The sequence below is a fragment of the Ovis aries genome, chromosome 15, assembly GCF_016772045.2.
Source record: "Ovis aries strain OAR_USU_Benz2616 breed Rambouillet chromosome 15, ARS-UI_Ramb_v3.0, whole genome shotgun sequence".
Classification (NCBI taxonomy): Eukaryota; Metazoa; Chordata; class Mammalia; order Artiodactyla; family Bovidae; genus Ovis; species Ovis aries.
In genome coordinates this window covers 35,018,024-35,033,973 of record NC_056068.1, presented here as the reverse complement: position 1 = coordinate 35,033,973, position 15,950 = coordinate 35,018,024, and positions in this window count along the sequence as shown.

Sequence of the window (15,950 nt, the reverse complement as noted above, 5' to 3'; positions counted from 1 at the left end):
CACCTCCTAATACTTTTCACTGTCCACACTAGAATGTAAGCTCAATGACAGTGGGGACTTTGTATCACCAATTCCTTAGCATTTAGAGCAGTGCCTGACACAGAGCAGGAATGTAATAATTGTTAGATGCACAAATGAATGAATCTACTTCCATTTATTTTTAGTATCTTCTCTCCAGTTAAAATGACATAGCCGATATTCACCTCTTAAAGGGCTTAGAAATGAGCATGAATTTTGAAAGACTAACATTAGGTTGGTGCAAATGTAATTGCGGTTTTGCACCATGAATTTTAAATCATAATGAGGCTCAAACAGATCTTTATTAATCAAAATAGGAACCATTTCAATCAACACATGTTTGCCAATGAGAAATAAGTTGTTTTATTCCTGTAGTGGAAAAATCTGTGCCTCAGGAATTGGAGGAACTCTTGAAAAGCATTTTCTGCCTCCTGCTGGTTGTGGAAGCATTTTCCCTGCAAAAAGTTGCTTGAAGAAGTGGTAGTCAGTTGGTGAGAGGTCAGGTCACCATATTCAGGTGAATATGGTGGATGAGATAAAACTTCGTAGCCCAATTTGTTCAACTTTTGAAGCCTTGGCTGTCATGTGGTCAGGCGTTGTCATGGAGAAGAATTGGGCCTTTTCTGTTGACCGATGCTGGCTGTAGGCATTGCGCTTTTCAGTGCATCTCATCGATCTGTTGCGCATATATCTCAGATATAATGGTTTCACCAGGATTCAGAAAGCTGGGATGGATCAGACCACCAAACAGTGGCCATAACATTTTTTGGTGCAATTTTGGCTTTGGGAAGTGATTTGGAGCTTCTTCTTGGTCCAGCCACTGAGCTGGTTATCAGAATTTGCCAAATAAAGTCCAGTTTTCATTGCACATCACAATTCAATTGAGAAATGGTTCATTGTTGTTGCATAGAATAAGAGAAGACAACACTTCAAAACGACTTTTTTTTTTTTTTTTGGTCAGCTCATGAGGCACCCGCTTACTGAGCTTACCAATTTGCTTCAAATGCCAAACGACCTTAGAATGCTTGAGCTTGAGTTCTTCAGCAATTTCTCGCGTAGTCACAAGAGGATCAGCTTAGATGATGTTCTCAGTTGGTTGTTGTCGAATTCCAATAGCTGGCCACTTTTCTCCTCATCTTCAAGCCTTTCATCTCCTTTGCAAAACTTCTTGAACCACCTCTGCACTGTACGTTCATCAGCAGTTCCTGGGCCAAATGGATTGTTGATGTTGTAAGTTGTCACTGCTGCTTTACAACCCATTTTGAATTCAAATAAGCAAATCGCTTATTTGCTTTTTGTCTAACATCTTATTTCTTTTTGTCTAAAATCGCTTGAATTTGCTTTTTGTCTAACATCATTTCCATAGTCTAAAATAAATATAAAATACACAGCAAGTAATGTCATTAGCAAAAAAATAAATAAATAAAGCAAGAAATGTACATTAATATGATGCATAACATAGCCACATTTGTTTAAGAATGTATTCCAATATCAAATAGCAACGTTCAACAATGCAAAACCACAATTACTTTTGTACCAACCTTAATATTGTCTAAATATAAGCTCTGCTTTGTAAATCAAAGGCAGGGAGCATTTGTACTGCCTCTGAAGCATTAAAAAAGATTCCGTTGGAAAAAAAAGAATTCAGTTGGGAGTAACCTATAGAGTATAAAATTAAATTGGAAACTTTTCAAGGAAGAACTATCAACAGTTTCCTTCGTGTGCTTTAAAAAAGATATCAATTTTGTGCATCATACATGTTATTTTATGTGTAGGCTATGACTCACAAGAGGAATGGCTAACCTATTCTTTTCTCTCCTCTTCTCCTTTCCCTAAAAATATCATAAAGAAACAGCCGTGACAGGCACTTGAAAGAGCAGCTAACATTTTCTGAGAGCTTACTATGTGGTAGACTCTAAGAGACTTAATGGATCAACTCATTTACTCTTCACAGTAACCCTATGAGGAGGAAGCAATTATAATTCTCATTTTGTAGACATAAAGCACAGAGAGATTAAGTAACTTGCCCTGGGTCACACAGTTAATAAATGCTGGAGCAGAACAAGTTGACTCAAGCGCCCAAACTCAGTTACCTACCACGCTGTCCTAGGGCATGACATTTCAATGTGTCTGAGTGTCTGTTACCAGCACAGTCCTCTTTGAGACTAGAGGAGAGTGAGTAAGGAAAAAGGCATGGGGCAACATGGATGGATCTAGAGATTGTCACACTAAGTCAGAGGTGAAATATTATATGATGATTGCTTATATGAGGAATCTAAAAAGAAATAATACAAATGAACCCATTTATAGAACAGAAACAGACTCACAGACTTAGAGAACCAATTTATAGTTGCCAGGGGGTGAGGAACGAGGGGAAGGGATAGTTAGGGAGTTTGGAATCAACATGTATACATTGAGCTATATTTAAAATGGATAACCAACAAGGTCCTCCTGTATAGCACAGGGAACTCTGCTCAAAGTTATGTGGCAGCCTGGATGGGAGGAGAGTTTGGGGGAGAATGGATATATGTTTATGTATGAGTCCCTTTATTGCTCACTTGCAACACTGTAGCACTGTTAATTGGCTAACTCAATACAAAAAAAAAAGTAAAAAAAAAAAAAAGACATGGGAGTGTGGAGTTAAAATTCTTTTTTGTACTGTAGACACTTTTGGCAGTCACGTGAAGTCTATAGACTCCTTTCCCAGAAAAATGTTTTTACATATAAACATCTGGAAGCCAATTAAATTAAAATATAGTTCTCAGAATATTAACCAGCCCTTGCTATAATAATATACATCCTTATTGACATATGAAATAAGACAAATGGGATGACACTGGCAACTCTAGTGACTACTGTAATTTCATAGTAGTGTGAGCATAAGTGATCTTTCAAAATACTTTTAACTGCTATAATATGACATAGAAATATCTATTGGTATAGCTATTGGTGATAAAGTCACAGATACTGCTAATTATACTATAACGTTGCCTTTATTAGTGATGAAAGGAATTGCTAAATTTCTATTAGAGATTAGTAAAAGTTAAAAAGTGATTTTTTTTTTTTTTTCTCATCCAAGATCACAGGCCTCCTGATTTGTGTCCGTGGATATCCTGGGGATTATTTCACCTGGGTAGGGAGGTCTGTGGGCCTCAGGTTAAAAATTCCTGTGAGCCAAACCTAAAAGCAGTTTCTGGGTATACTGTGTTGACCTACTGTATGGACAAGAAGTGGGTTAAAAAGAGGCCCTGGCAACTGACTGAGAATTCATGGATTCGGTGGTGTGGGCTGAATGATTGACATTGATTGACAATGGAAAATTAAATAAATTAAAACTTGTTCTGTGATATTTGCGAACAACTCATTAAATGTGCTTCTGACATTTCCTGAAATGCAGTGTGTTATTTCACAGAGTTTACAAATTAAAGAAACTTTAATAAAATTTTTAAAAAGAAACAAATGGATGGGAGTCTGTTTTGGCATTTTGAGGGTTTACAGCTTTGGGACAAATGAGAGGCAGTGCCTTCCACAGGATCACCACACAATGACAGCAAGCCTTCCTCATTCTGTCACCCCTCCTTGCCAGTAACTTCAACAGTGTTTAGCAGACAACAAAATGGAGATCAGAGGAGAATGATTTCAGAGCATGTATAGGACAATCCAAGGGGACCAAGAAATGTACTGAAACCCCGCAGTGATGGGGGCATAGATCAGCACAGTGCAGATGGTAACATAAACGTGACATCATTTGTTACAACAATCTGAATGGTCAAAGGAAATCTGAGTTATATGGAACTTGCATTTTAATAGTACCAGGAAAATTTGTAATAATAATAACCATAATAGTTAACATGAATTGAATGTTTACTATGTGCTAGACACTGTGTGCTAGACACAGTTTGAAACATTAACATTAACATGCATTAACATATTCAATTGTTGATCAAATTTAATAGGTAAATGCTATTAATATCTCCATTTTACAGTCAAGGAAACTGAGGTACAGAGAGGTAGCAGCATATTCATGATTTGATTTAAATGCCGCATTGACTATACACCAGCTGTTGTTAACAGTCAACTTTGAAATCTCGGTGGCTTGACACAATATAAAGTTATTTCTTTCTCACATAAGCTCAATAAGGGCTTGGGTGTTAAGTGACTCAGACTGACGGAAAGGTCTGTCATCTTTGATACACTGCATCCAAAGTCACTCTGAGGTTTCTTGCATCATCCTGAAGGTGAAATACATCCAGTTCAACTGGCCAGAATTCTCTTGCCTAAACTTAACTTCAAGGGATGCTGGGAAATTTAGTTGCCCTAAGGGCTTCCCAGATGGTGCTAGTGGTGAAGAACTCGCCTGCCATTGCAGGAGAGGTAAGGGACGGGGGTTCGATCCTGGGTCCAGAGGATCCCCTGGAGGAGGGCATGGCAATCAACTCCAGTCCAATAGTCTTGGCTGGAGAATGTCATAGACAGGGAAGTCTGGTGGGCTACAGCAACAAGCTAGACAGTCTCTGTCAAGCCAACAGATCAGATAACTATTGGTTTAAGCAGAAAGCGTCCCTTTTTTCTTTAAAAATGTGCTCATTAAGAACTAAAACCACTTTTTTCTTTGTCATGTTGAATGGCATGCAGGATCTTAGTTCCTGGACCAGGGATGGAACCTGTATCCCGTGAACATAGTCTTCACCACTGACCCTTCAGAGAAGCTCCTCCCTCCTCTAAAACCATTTTTAAATGAGCTTAGTGCATGGCTTTTTTTTTTTAAGAAAGGAAAGATAATTATTCACCTTTAAACTGAAGATACTGTATTTTTACCACTAAGCAGGCTCTGATTTTTTCTATATAATTACTGTCGGAAAGCATGGCTTGAGTATTGTTTTTGGTAGCTATCTTCCAGCATTTAATTGATTTATTGCCAAAAAAATTATCAGCACATAAACTATGCAGCTATCTGGAAAGTAAAATTTCTTAACTAATTTACTAAGGTTTTCTCTTGACTAATGGAGGCTAAGATGATCTTGACCACATGTGAGTGGAAGAACTCTGGAGCCTGAGGCATTATCTGTCCATGTGAATGCATGCATGCTAAGTTGCTTCAGTTGTGTCTGACTCTTTTCGACCCTATGGACTATAGCCCACCAGGCTCCTCTGTTCATGGGATTCTCTAGACAATAATACTGGAGTGGGTTCCCATCCCCTCCTCCATCCATGTGATTATGTGGGTCCAGATCTATTTTTGAGGAACACGTTAGGTCCACTTCCAAATGGCAAGAGGATGGCATTTTTTCAAGCTATCGCATGCACTGTTAGACCCGTTACTTCTCTGAAAAGATGTTAGTCAGCTCCACTGATTTTCAAAACAATTACTAATTCGCAGCAAGATCATTTCCATTCTTCTAGTTTCTTGCCAGAGAAATTACTTCAAATTCTCTACTACACATTGTTCATCAAAAGTTCAGGTAAAAGAAGTAATATTCATTGAGGATAACTTGAAAGATAAGTAATCCATCCATTTCTCTAGACATTCTAAATGTTATCCCTGATGCACAGCAGCTACTATAAGCTGTGTAGCTGGATTGCCTCTGGTCTCCTATAGACATGCTTTTACTTAGTTGTTCTTTGGTTTTATGTTCTGAAGCTAGTCCTGAGAAATGGCCCTAAGAATCTTGCTGTTGTGTTTATTGTGGGGCTTTTTCAAGGACTTTGCCCATTATGTCATAGAGTGACTCATGATGAAGGAACATTTCTCTCTGATTCTAATACCAGGAAGTTATAATTCTGTTAAGAACTACTTCATTTTTTTTTATTTTTATTACCGGCACACTGAATTTCATAATTGTTCATATTTCCCTATTGCTTTGTTCCTGGAAACTCTGAATCAAATATATAGCCCATAACATCTCTGGGTCACCCAGAGAGATGTTATGGGGAGGGAGGTGGGAGGGGGGTTCATGTTTGGGAATGCATGTAAGAATTAAAGATTTTAAAATTTAAAAAAATAAAACACTAAAAAAAAAAAAAAGAAACTATTTTAAGGCAAGGCTTACTTTAAATGTGTGTGACAATTAAAAAAACAAAACAAAACAAATATACAGCCCAGAGCTAGCCACTGTTTAGAACTGCATAATATGCACTTTTGTCTGTCCGTTCTAACAATTGACTTTATTTTTCTTCTCCTGTTTGTCTTTACTTTTTACCCTCATCCTAATTTCTGTATAATTTCCTGTTATATTTCTATAATTTTCTTCAAATTGTTTTGGGAGCATATAAACTATTGGCATGCTCAAATATCTGCAATAACAAACAAAAGATTTTGAACTAGATATTTGCTTACATACAAGTTTTTCTTGGAATTCATGTTTGTTTCTTTTCTTATACTTGACTGCTTCTAATATCTAATTTAAGCTTTCAATCCCTCCCACCCTTGCTTTTTCTCAAGCTTCATGTTTTTTTTTTTTTAACTGTGGACCATTTTTAAAGCCTCTATTGAATTCGTTACAATATTGCTTCCGTTTTATGTTTTGGTTTTTTGGCCAGGAGGCATGTGGGCTCTCAGCTCCCTGACCAAGGATCGAACCCACACACCCTGCATTGAAGGCAAAGTCTCAACCACTGGACCACCCACCTGGGAAGTCCTTCAAGCTCCTTCTTGATGGCTCCTCAGAGAGGCTTTCTGATCCCTGTTCTTTCTAAAGCTGATGTTTGTCCCCTACCTACCTCACCTTTTTTTTTTTTTTTTTTCTCCCAGCATGCCGCCTTTTTCTTCATAGCACCACCTTTTAAGTTCATTTTATTAATTCTCCTGCTAGTTAACTGTCTCCTCCACCAAAGAGTGAAAGTGTAAGAGGACATACCGTGTTGTTTGCTTCATCTAGGTCTTAAGGTGAATGAATAAACGTTTCAGCACCAAAACTGCAGAGAATCTCTTCTCACACTTTAATACTTAAGGATAGTTTCATTTTCCAGACTCCCAAATTTACTCCTCTCTGACCACAATCACTCATCACATTTAAGGGCTTTGATTCCTCTTTGTTTCATGTTTCAGAATGAATTTCCTCGATTACATTGTGAGTTTTAAATTATTTGGCTAATGGATTAGAGGAACACTGGAGGTATAGCCAGTAGTATCTAGATTTTAGCAAGGGCTCTAAACAGTCTCTTGTGATATTCATGAGGGCAGTGATGACAGAAAGGCAAGAAGAGGAGGTAGAAAGAGAGCTTACATTTATTGAGAACTATTTAGATTAGGGAAGATAAGAACTAGTGAAGGCAAGTGACAGGGAGGCAGATTTCAGCTCATTTCTTTAATAATGAGGGTAAGCCAAAAATAGAATGAGTTTCCCTGGAAAATCATTCACTCCACAAAATGTACTGAGCACACTTCATGTGCCAGCCATTGTCCTGGTACTAGGAATGCAGCGTGAATAAGACCCAGTTCCTGTTCTCGTGGCGTTGACAATCTACTCGATCTAAACAATCTAGATGGGCGGAATCCATCTCAAAAAATGTTCTATCAGGCCTGGAATCAGGGATCTCGCTCTGAGCAGGAGCCAGATTTAAGGGTGGAAGAAGGAAGTGAATGTATGTTTCTCGAGGACTTGCTGTATGTCAGACACCTTTCGAAGCACCATACAGAGCCTCCGCATTCCCTTAGGACACACAGATCCTTGAGGAGAGGAACACTGGACTGCTCTCGCATTCCTCAGGGCCCTGAGCGTTGCTGTGCACATAGGAGACATCTTGTATTCAACTGACAACTGATATTATTCAAGTGCTTCAATGGTAACAAGACGATACTAGCATTCTTATGCCCATCATTCAGACAGTAAAATAAAAATTAACAGTGCAATTAAAAAAAAAAAAACAAGCTAAATTATTTGCCAGAGGCCACTTTTTGCAGTTGTTGTCAAAGCAGGATATACACTCAGGACTTCCTGACCTGCAGTCCTGGGCTTAGATTTCAAAGCCACACCTCTTGCCCTAGTTGCATGAGGTAACTGGAATTGTTATATAGCCAGTCATTATGAGAATGCTGGAATGTCATAGCTACAACTATGTCATCTGTAATAAGAACCTTGATGAAAGCTCTAGATACTACTCTAAATATGCTACAAGTTTTGTTTCCTTTGCCTTCATTTACGTAAATGAATTGATTTTTTAAATTGAAGTACAGTTGATGTACTTCCCTGGTGCTTCCCTGGTGGGTGTCTCTGGTGGCTCAGAGGTTAAAGCATCTGCCTGCAATGCGGGAGAGCCGGGTTCGATCCCTGGATCAGGAAGGTCCCCTGGAGAAAGAAATGGCAACTGGCTCCAGTATTCTTGCCTGGAGAATCCCATGGACAGAGGAGCCTGGTAGGCTACAGTTCACGGGGTCACAAAGAGTCAGACACAACTGGGCGACTTCACTTCACAGTTGATGTACAATATCATACAAGTTTCAGGTATACAACATAGTGATTCACAATTTTTAAAAGATTATATGCTTCATTTATAGTTATTATAAAATATTGGCTATATTCTCTGTGCTGTACAATATATCCTTGTATTTTACTTATTTGATACATAGTAGTTTGTATCTCTTAATCCCCAGCCCTATTTTGCCCTTCCCTCTTCTCTTGTTATCTATATCTGTGACTTTATTTACTTTTTGGCTATATTCACTAGTTTGTTTTATTTTTTAGATTCTATGTGTAAGCGATATCATACAGTATTTGTCTGACATTTCACCAGTACTCTCCAAGTCCATTCGTATTTTACTTTAAATCCAGCAGGGGGAGCCAGGTCCACGTTGATCAAAGGCAAAAAACAAACCAGAACCTGCCCCAAGTCCCCCTAAAAAGTCACCTAAAAAAGTACCTTCTAGTGGGAGAGGGAGAGCGTGGGATGATTTGGGAGAATGGCATTAAAACATGTATATTATCATGTAAGAAACGAATTGCTAGTCTAGGTTCGATACAGGATACAGGATGCTTGGGGCTGGTGCACTGGGATGACCCAGAGAGATTGGGAGGGTGGTGGGAGGCGAGTTCAGCATTGGGAACTCATGTACACCTGTGGTGGATTCATGTCAATGTATGGCAAAACCAATACAGTATTGTAAAGTAAAAAATAAAATTAAAAAAATAAATAAAAAAGAAAGAAAGAAAAATAAAAAGTACCTTCTAGTTTCCAAAGTATTCTATTTCTACTTTCCTTTAAACATCCCTGAACAGCTCTTTCTTTTTTCTCAGTCAGAGACTTTGGGGCATAATAATGAAGTTGATATGTGTCACAACAGAAAACTTTCACCTTTTTGAGTTCCTTTGAACTCATGTCAGTATTCCATTTACCCATTTATCCCCACTGGCATGAATTGTTGCCTGCTCTGCCTGCTGGTCTGGGGCAGGAGTGATTCAGCCAAGTGGGAAACGTCAGACTAGAGATCTGTGATGGGGCAGTTCATAGGAGAGACCCACCACCTTCAGGGAGGAAAAGACCTTTGAACTGGATTTTGAAGGAAAGGTTAGCATTCTTCAGTCAGTCATGGTTGGAAATGGCATTCCAGAATCAGAATATGAGCATGTAACAGATGCAGTGTATTTGTAGAATTATAGTTAGGAGAGGAGCAAGGTTGAGTGTAGGTAAGATAATTCTGAAAAGTAACCTAAGAAGGGTTTAACCCAACAATGATGGATAATAGCTAATTGTAATAACTAATATTTGTGTTAAATAAATATTTAATACTCAACAAATACATACATAGCACTTAATATATTCCAAGTACAGTTGTAAGTACTTTATAAGTATTATCTAATTTAATCTTCACACAATCTGATTATTATCCCCATTTGCAAATGAAGAAACTGAGAAAAAGTGGGGCTGAGTAACTTGCCCAAGGTCACGCAACATAGGAGGAGTGGAGCTGGCATTTGAGCCCTGAAGTTTGGCTCTAGAGTCTCTGCCACTGATCTAATATTTGACCCCCTGATCAACTTTAATTCTCACAACAACTCTTTGAAATAAGTGCTATCATTATACCTATTTTGTAGATGTGGAAAGAAAAATAAGGTTAAGTAATTTGCCTAAGGTCACACACAACTGTTAAGTGATGGAGAAAGGTTTAAACTAGGCAGCTTGACACTAGAGCCCATGTTTTTGTGGTTGGTTTGCTGGTTGTTGTTGTTTGAATTCTTTTTTTTCCCCATTAGCCATGGATTTTATTGTTTGAATATTTGCAACTATTATTCTATACACAAATTTTAATTTCTTACAAAACTGTATATTCCATATTGCTAGGTCACTTCGCTCTCCATTTTATGCCACATTTCCATCAAGAACTATTTCCCCAAATCACAATCTGCCTGATTCTGTGTTGTTGTTGTTGCTCAGTTGCTAAATTGTGTCTGACTCTTTGAGATGCCATGGACTGTAGCCTGCCAGGCTCCTTTGTCCATGAGATTTCCCAGGCAAAAATATTAGAGTGGTTTGCCACTTCCTTCTCCAAAAATTTATTTGTTTACTTGACTGTGCTGGGTCTTAGTTGTGGCATATGGTATCTTTAGTTGAGGCATGCAGGATATAGCTCCCTAACCAGGGATCAAACCCAGGCCCCCTGCATTGGGAGTGTGGAGTCTTAGCCACTGGACCATCAAAGAGGTCCCTTAAATTCTGATTTACATTCAAAATGATTCAAAAGGTGTAAAATAGTATATGGTGAAATGGCTCTTTCCATTATTGTTGCCAGCTACCTAGTTCTCTCCCAGAAAACCACTGCTATTAATTTCTTATGTATCTTTCTATATCTAAACAGAAAATACATGTTATTTCCTCTGTATTATCACACAAACTGTGTATATGGTACATACAGTTTCATATTTGCTTTTGAAACATAATGATAGGATTTCCCTGGTGGTCCAGTGGTTAATTGCCTACAAATGCAGGGGACACTGGTTCAGTCCCTGGTCTGGGAAGATTCCACACGCTCAGGGCAACTAAGCCCGTGGGCCACAACTACTGAGCCCACCTGCCCTATGGCCCATGCTCCACAGCTTACAGAGTAGCGCCTGATCACCATAACTAGAGAAGGCCCGTGCAGCGGCAAAGATCCAGTGCAGCCAAAAACTAAAAATCAGTTAAAAAACGTATCTTTGGAATGGCTGTGCAGTATTTCTGTGTATGGATGTATTACATTTGCGTTTTACCAGTCCCTAACTGTTACATTTTTTCCAACCTTTTGCTATCATAAACAATAAATGGCAAGGAAAGACTCGTGTATATGTCATCTTCCACAGGTATGGCCTGTATGCAGGATAAATTCCTAGAATGTATTTACTGGTCAAAGATACCTGAATCTGTAATTTTGATTGAAGGTGTGAAATTGCTCTAAGTAGAGGCAGTGGTTATCAGTATATATGCCTTCCTATAATAGGCGTATCTGTTTCCCCATTTCTTTACCATCACAGTGTGTTAAGTGAAAAATTATTATCTCAGGGAAGGTTTTATTTGCATCACTTTTATGAGATTAAATATCATTCCATGTATTTAAGAATTATTTAACTTTTTTATTTTTTAAGGCTTCCTGGTGGCTCAGAGGTTAAAGCATTTGCCTGTGTCTGCCTGCAGTGCAGGAGATCTGGGTTCGATTCCTGGGTCAGGAAGATCCTCTGGAGAAGGAAATGGTAACCCACTCCAGTATCCTTGCCTGGAGAATCCCATGGACAGAGGAGCCTGGTGGGCTGCAGTCCACAAGGTTGCAAAGAGTCGGACACGACTGAGCGACTTCACTTTCACTTTCTAACTTTCTTTTCGTGTGTGTGGACCATTTGATAATAATCTTTGTCCATTTTTTTATTGGGTTATAGAGAGAAAGAAAGATATACTAATATTCCAGCTCTTGGCCAAAAACTTGCAGGTATTTTTTTTTTCCCAGGCCCAGCTGTAGGCAATTACAAAGGCCTTACTTGGCAAGTCTTGAGGGGAATACTGCCCCCTACTAGACTTGCACAGGCAGGACACTGCAGCCTCTGAAGGGAGTTTTAGTCAAGGACGAGCTGTCCATGGTTTTACATATCTGCATTTCTAGACAAGGAGCTATCACTTGGAGATTTTTTCTCTAAGATTTTCCTTGCGCCTTTGCTTAGGTTTCCTTATTGGTGAGAGAAATGGGAGGGAGAGGCGATGAAGAGACTTTCTCCCGTCTGACTCAGTACTAGTACTTGCCCACTATGACTCAGTACTTTTCCACTCCTAGCCATCCTATAAACCCCCTTACTCCTCACTCCCCATATCTGTGCTGATCTACCTGACCTGTCATGTTCCACTGGGGAAAATGCAAGGAGAGGGAGTCAGAACTTTGGTTTTAGTCTCTTGCTTATAATATCACAGTAAGTGATGAACAGCTTGACTCTTATTTTTATTTTATTTATTTATTTATTTTTTTTACTTCTCCCCTTCTGACTCACCCAAATCTCAATTTGCAGTTAAATATGGCATTAATTAATATGAGATTAATTGGGTTAAATACTGTGTTCCTTATGTAAGATCATGAAAGCTAATGCCTTATTTTTATTTTATTAATAGCTTCTTGCTTTAACTGAGCACTCTGAACATCTGGCAGCACAGTTCTCTCCTGCTCTGCTGAGCCCTTGACTTTATATAAATATACACACACACACACACACACACACACACACACAAGATCAAGACAGATGATGGGAAGAGAAAACTGAGTTAGGATGACCAACTTCAGGACTAAGGGGTTCCCAGAATATGGGACTTCACTTGGCTGAAAGCGAGTTTACCAAGTACTTTCTCAGTTTTAAAGCTGAGTCATGACCTGAGAACCAGTTCAGTTCTGGGGCAAAATGGAACAATTAGTTTGTCTCTGCGAGATTAGACACTTGTAGTGAACACATCAACCTCTGATCCCTGCAACTCAGGGGCAATACGAAAAGGAGATTCAAAACTATAAAGCACAAAAGTGTGAAAACATCCAGCTATGGGAATTAAGGAGGAGCTGTGGTGGGAATTGGTGATGGACAGGGAGGCCTGGCATGCTGTGATTCATGGGGTTGCAAAGAGTCGGATGCGAGTGAACTGAACTGAACTGAACTGTGGTGGGATTACAAAGAAAAGTTATTGAAGCAGAAACTGTCAACCTGAAAACCAGAAAGGCATTAAGGTAAATGTGGTTTGAAAGATGGGGCATACTTAGATATGTGTTCTTCAGTAGTAGATAAATTCATTGTATGTTGACTGGAAAAAATATCATAGACATTCAGGATGCTTACTGCATAAAACTGATTGGCTTATAGTTTGATAGCTAATGTATATCATGGAGTGTAACTTAGTGGAGATGATGTATATAAAGCTGGCAGAGTGCTTGGTACCACATAGGCACTCAGACCTTGCTCTTCCTGACTTAAACTCTCTTTCTTAAGTTGGCTCATGAATTACAAGATAGTTTCAGTGTCCAGCACAGTGCCTGCACATTGTCAGTGGTTAAGTAACATTTGTTGAATGAATATTGAACGTGTCCATCAATTAATTTGACACTGATGTTAGCTTGATGTCAAGCTAGTTTCCAGGTATTAGTTAGGATGACTAAAACTACTTCCTTGTACATTCTAAATTTGGTCAGATGTTGTAAGCTTGCTTACTCAACTTATATGCAGAGTTCATCGTACAAAATGCTGGGCTGGATGAAGCACAAGCTGGAGTTAAGATTGCTGGGAGAAATATCAATAACTTCAGATACGCAGATGACACCACCCTTATGGCAGAAAGAGAAGAGGAATTAAAGAGCCTCCTAATGGAAGTGAAAGAAAGAGGAGAGCGAAAAAGCTGCCTTAAAACTCAACATCTGAAAAACTAAGATCATGGCTCTGGTCCCATCATTTCATGGCAAATAGACGGGAAACAATGGAAATCATGACAGACTTTATTTTCTTGGGTTCCGAAATAACTGCAGATGGTACTGCAGCCATGAAATTCAAAGATGCTTGCTCTTTCGAAGAAAAGCTATGACAAACCTAGACAGCATATTAAAAAACAGAGACATTACTTTGCTGACAAAGGTCCGTCTAGTCAAAGCTATGGTTTTTCCAGTAGTCATGTATGGATGTGAGAGCTGGACCATAAGGAAAGCTGAGTGCCAAAGAATTGATGCTTTTGAAGTGTGGTGTTGGAGAAGACTCTTGAGAGCCCCTTGGACTGCAATGAGACCAAACCAGTCCATCCTAAAGGAAATCAGTCCTGAATATTCATCGGAAGGTCTGATGTTGAAGCTGAAACTCCAATATTTTGGCCACCTGATGTGAACAACTGACTCATTGGAAAAGACCCTGATGCTGGGAAAGATTGAAGGCAGGAGGAGAAGGGGACAACAGAGGATGAGGCGGTTGGATAGCATCATCAACTCAATGGACATGAGTTTGAGCAAGCTCTGGGAGCTGGTGATGGACAGGGAAGCCTGGAGTGCTGCAGCCCATGGGGTCACAAACAGTCAGACATGACTGAGCAACTGACTCTAAGCCTGTTCATCATTTAAAAGGACAATATATTGCATGCTCTTGGGTTATGTTTATAATTTCTTGTTGTCTTAATATGTGCAGTTGCATTCCAGAGCTCAGCTAAAGATTATTACACTCCACAGGAGAGTATAACAGCAGAGCACATGTCTTAATCCTATGCAGTCTGAATTCCAACTACTTTGGTTAATTAAAAAAAAAATTTAATTGCAGCTAAATGCACATAACATGTCATTTACTACCTTACCATTTTAAAGTATATAGTTCATGGCATTAAGTATGTTCACACTGTTGTACAATCAATCTCCAGAGCTCTTTTCATCTTGCAAAGCTGAAATTTACCCTCACTAAATGACAACTAACCATTCCCCTTCCTTTCAGCTCCTGTCAACCACCTTTCTGCTTTCTGTCTCTGTGAATTTGATTATGTGGGGAACCTCATATAAGTGTAATGATACAGAAGTGTTTATCTTTTTGTGACTGGCTTATTTCACTTGGTATAATGTCATCAGGATTCATCCATGTTGTAACGTGTGTCAGAATTTCTTTGCCTTTTAAGGCTGAATAACATACAATTGTATGTATATAGCACATTTTATTTACCCATCTATGGACACTTGGGTTGCTTCCCCCATTTGGCTGTTGTGAATACTGCTGCTGTGAACATGCATATACAAATATCTCTTTGAGACCTTGGTTTAAATTCTTTGGGGTTATATATCCAGAAGCAGAATTTCTGGATCGTATGGTAATTCTATTTTTAATTTTTTTGAGGAACTGCTATACTGTTTTCCATAGTGGCTGCTCCGTGTTACATTCCTACCAACAGTGTACAGTAGGGCACAAGGATTGTTATTTCTCCACATCTTCAGCTACACTTGTTATTTTCTAATTGCTTTTGTTCATTTTATAGTAGCCATCTCAATAAGTATGAGGTAATATCTCATTGTGGTTCTGCGGTTAATTGAAAAAAATAAAAATAAAACCATTTTTAATGGCTGTATGAAGTTAAAAAGTCAAATAATGTGATTCTAAAAGGGTTTAATGTCCTCATTCCTATCCCAACCCTTTCTGCCCCAGTCCTGCTCATTAGACCAACTCTTTTCCCCATCTATTTCAGTTGGTCTTCTGGTCCTCAACTCCATAGTCCTAAATAATATGCTAAGGCTGTTATTTCTTGGTTTATCTGTTTCACTTATTATTGTTATTACATTAGTTTGCAATTGCAGCAGACAGAGATTTAGCATTCTTCAACTATTCTCTTCTTCCACTCCTCCCACCGTTCCAATATAATTATGCAGACAAGTTTAGTTAATCCAACATGCCTAAGTATAATTGATTATTGAAGCATGAATTATACATAAATTATGTTTATTTTCTGATACATATTTCTTTTTTCCAGATTTAATAATTATCTTTTTT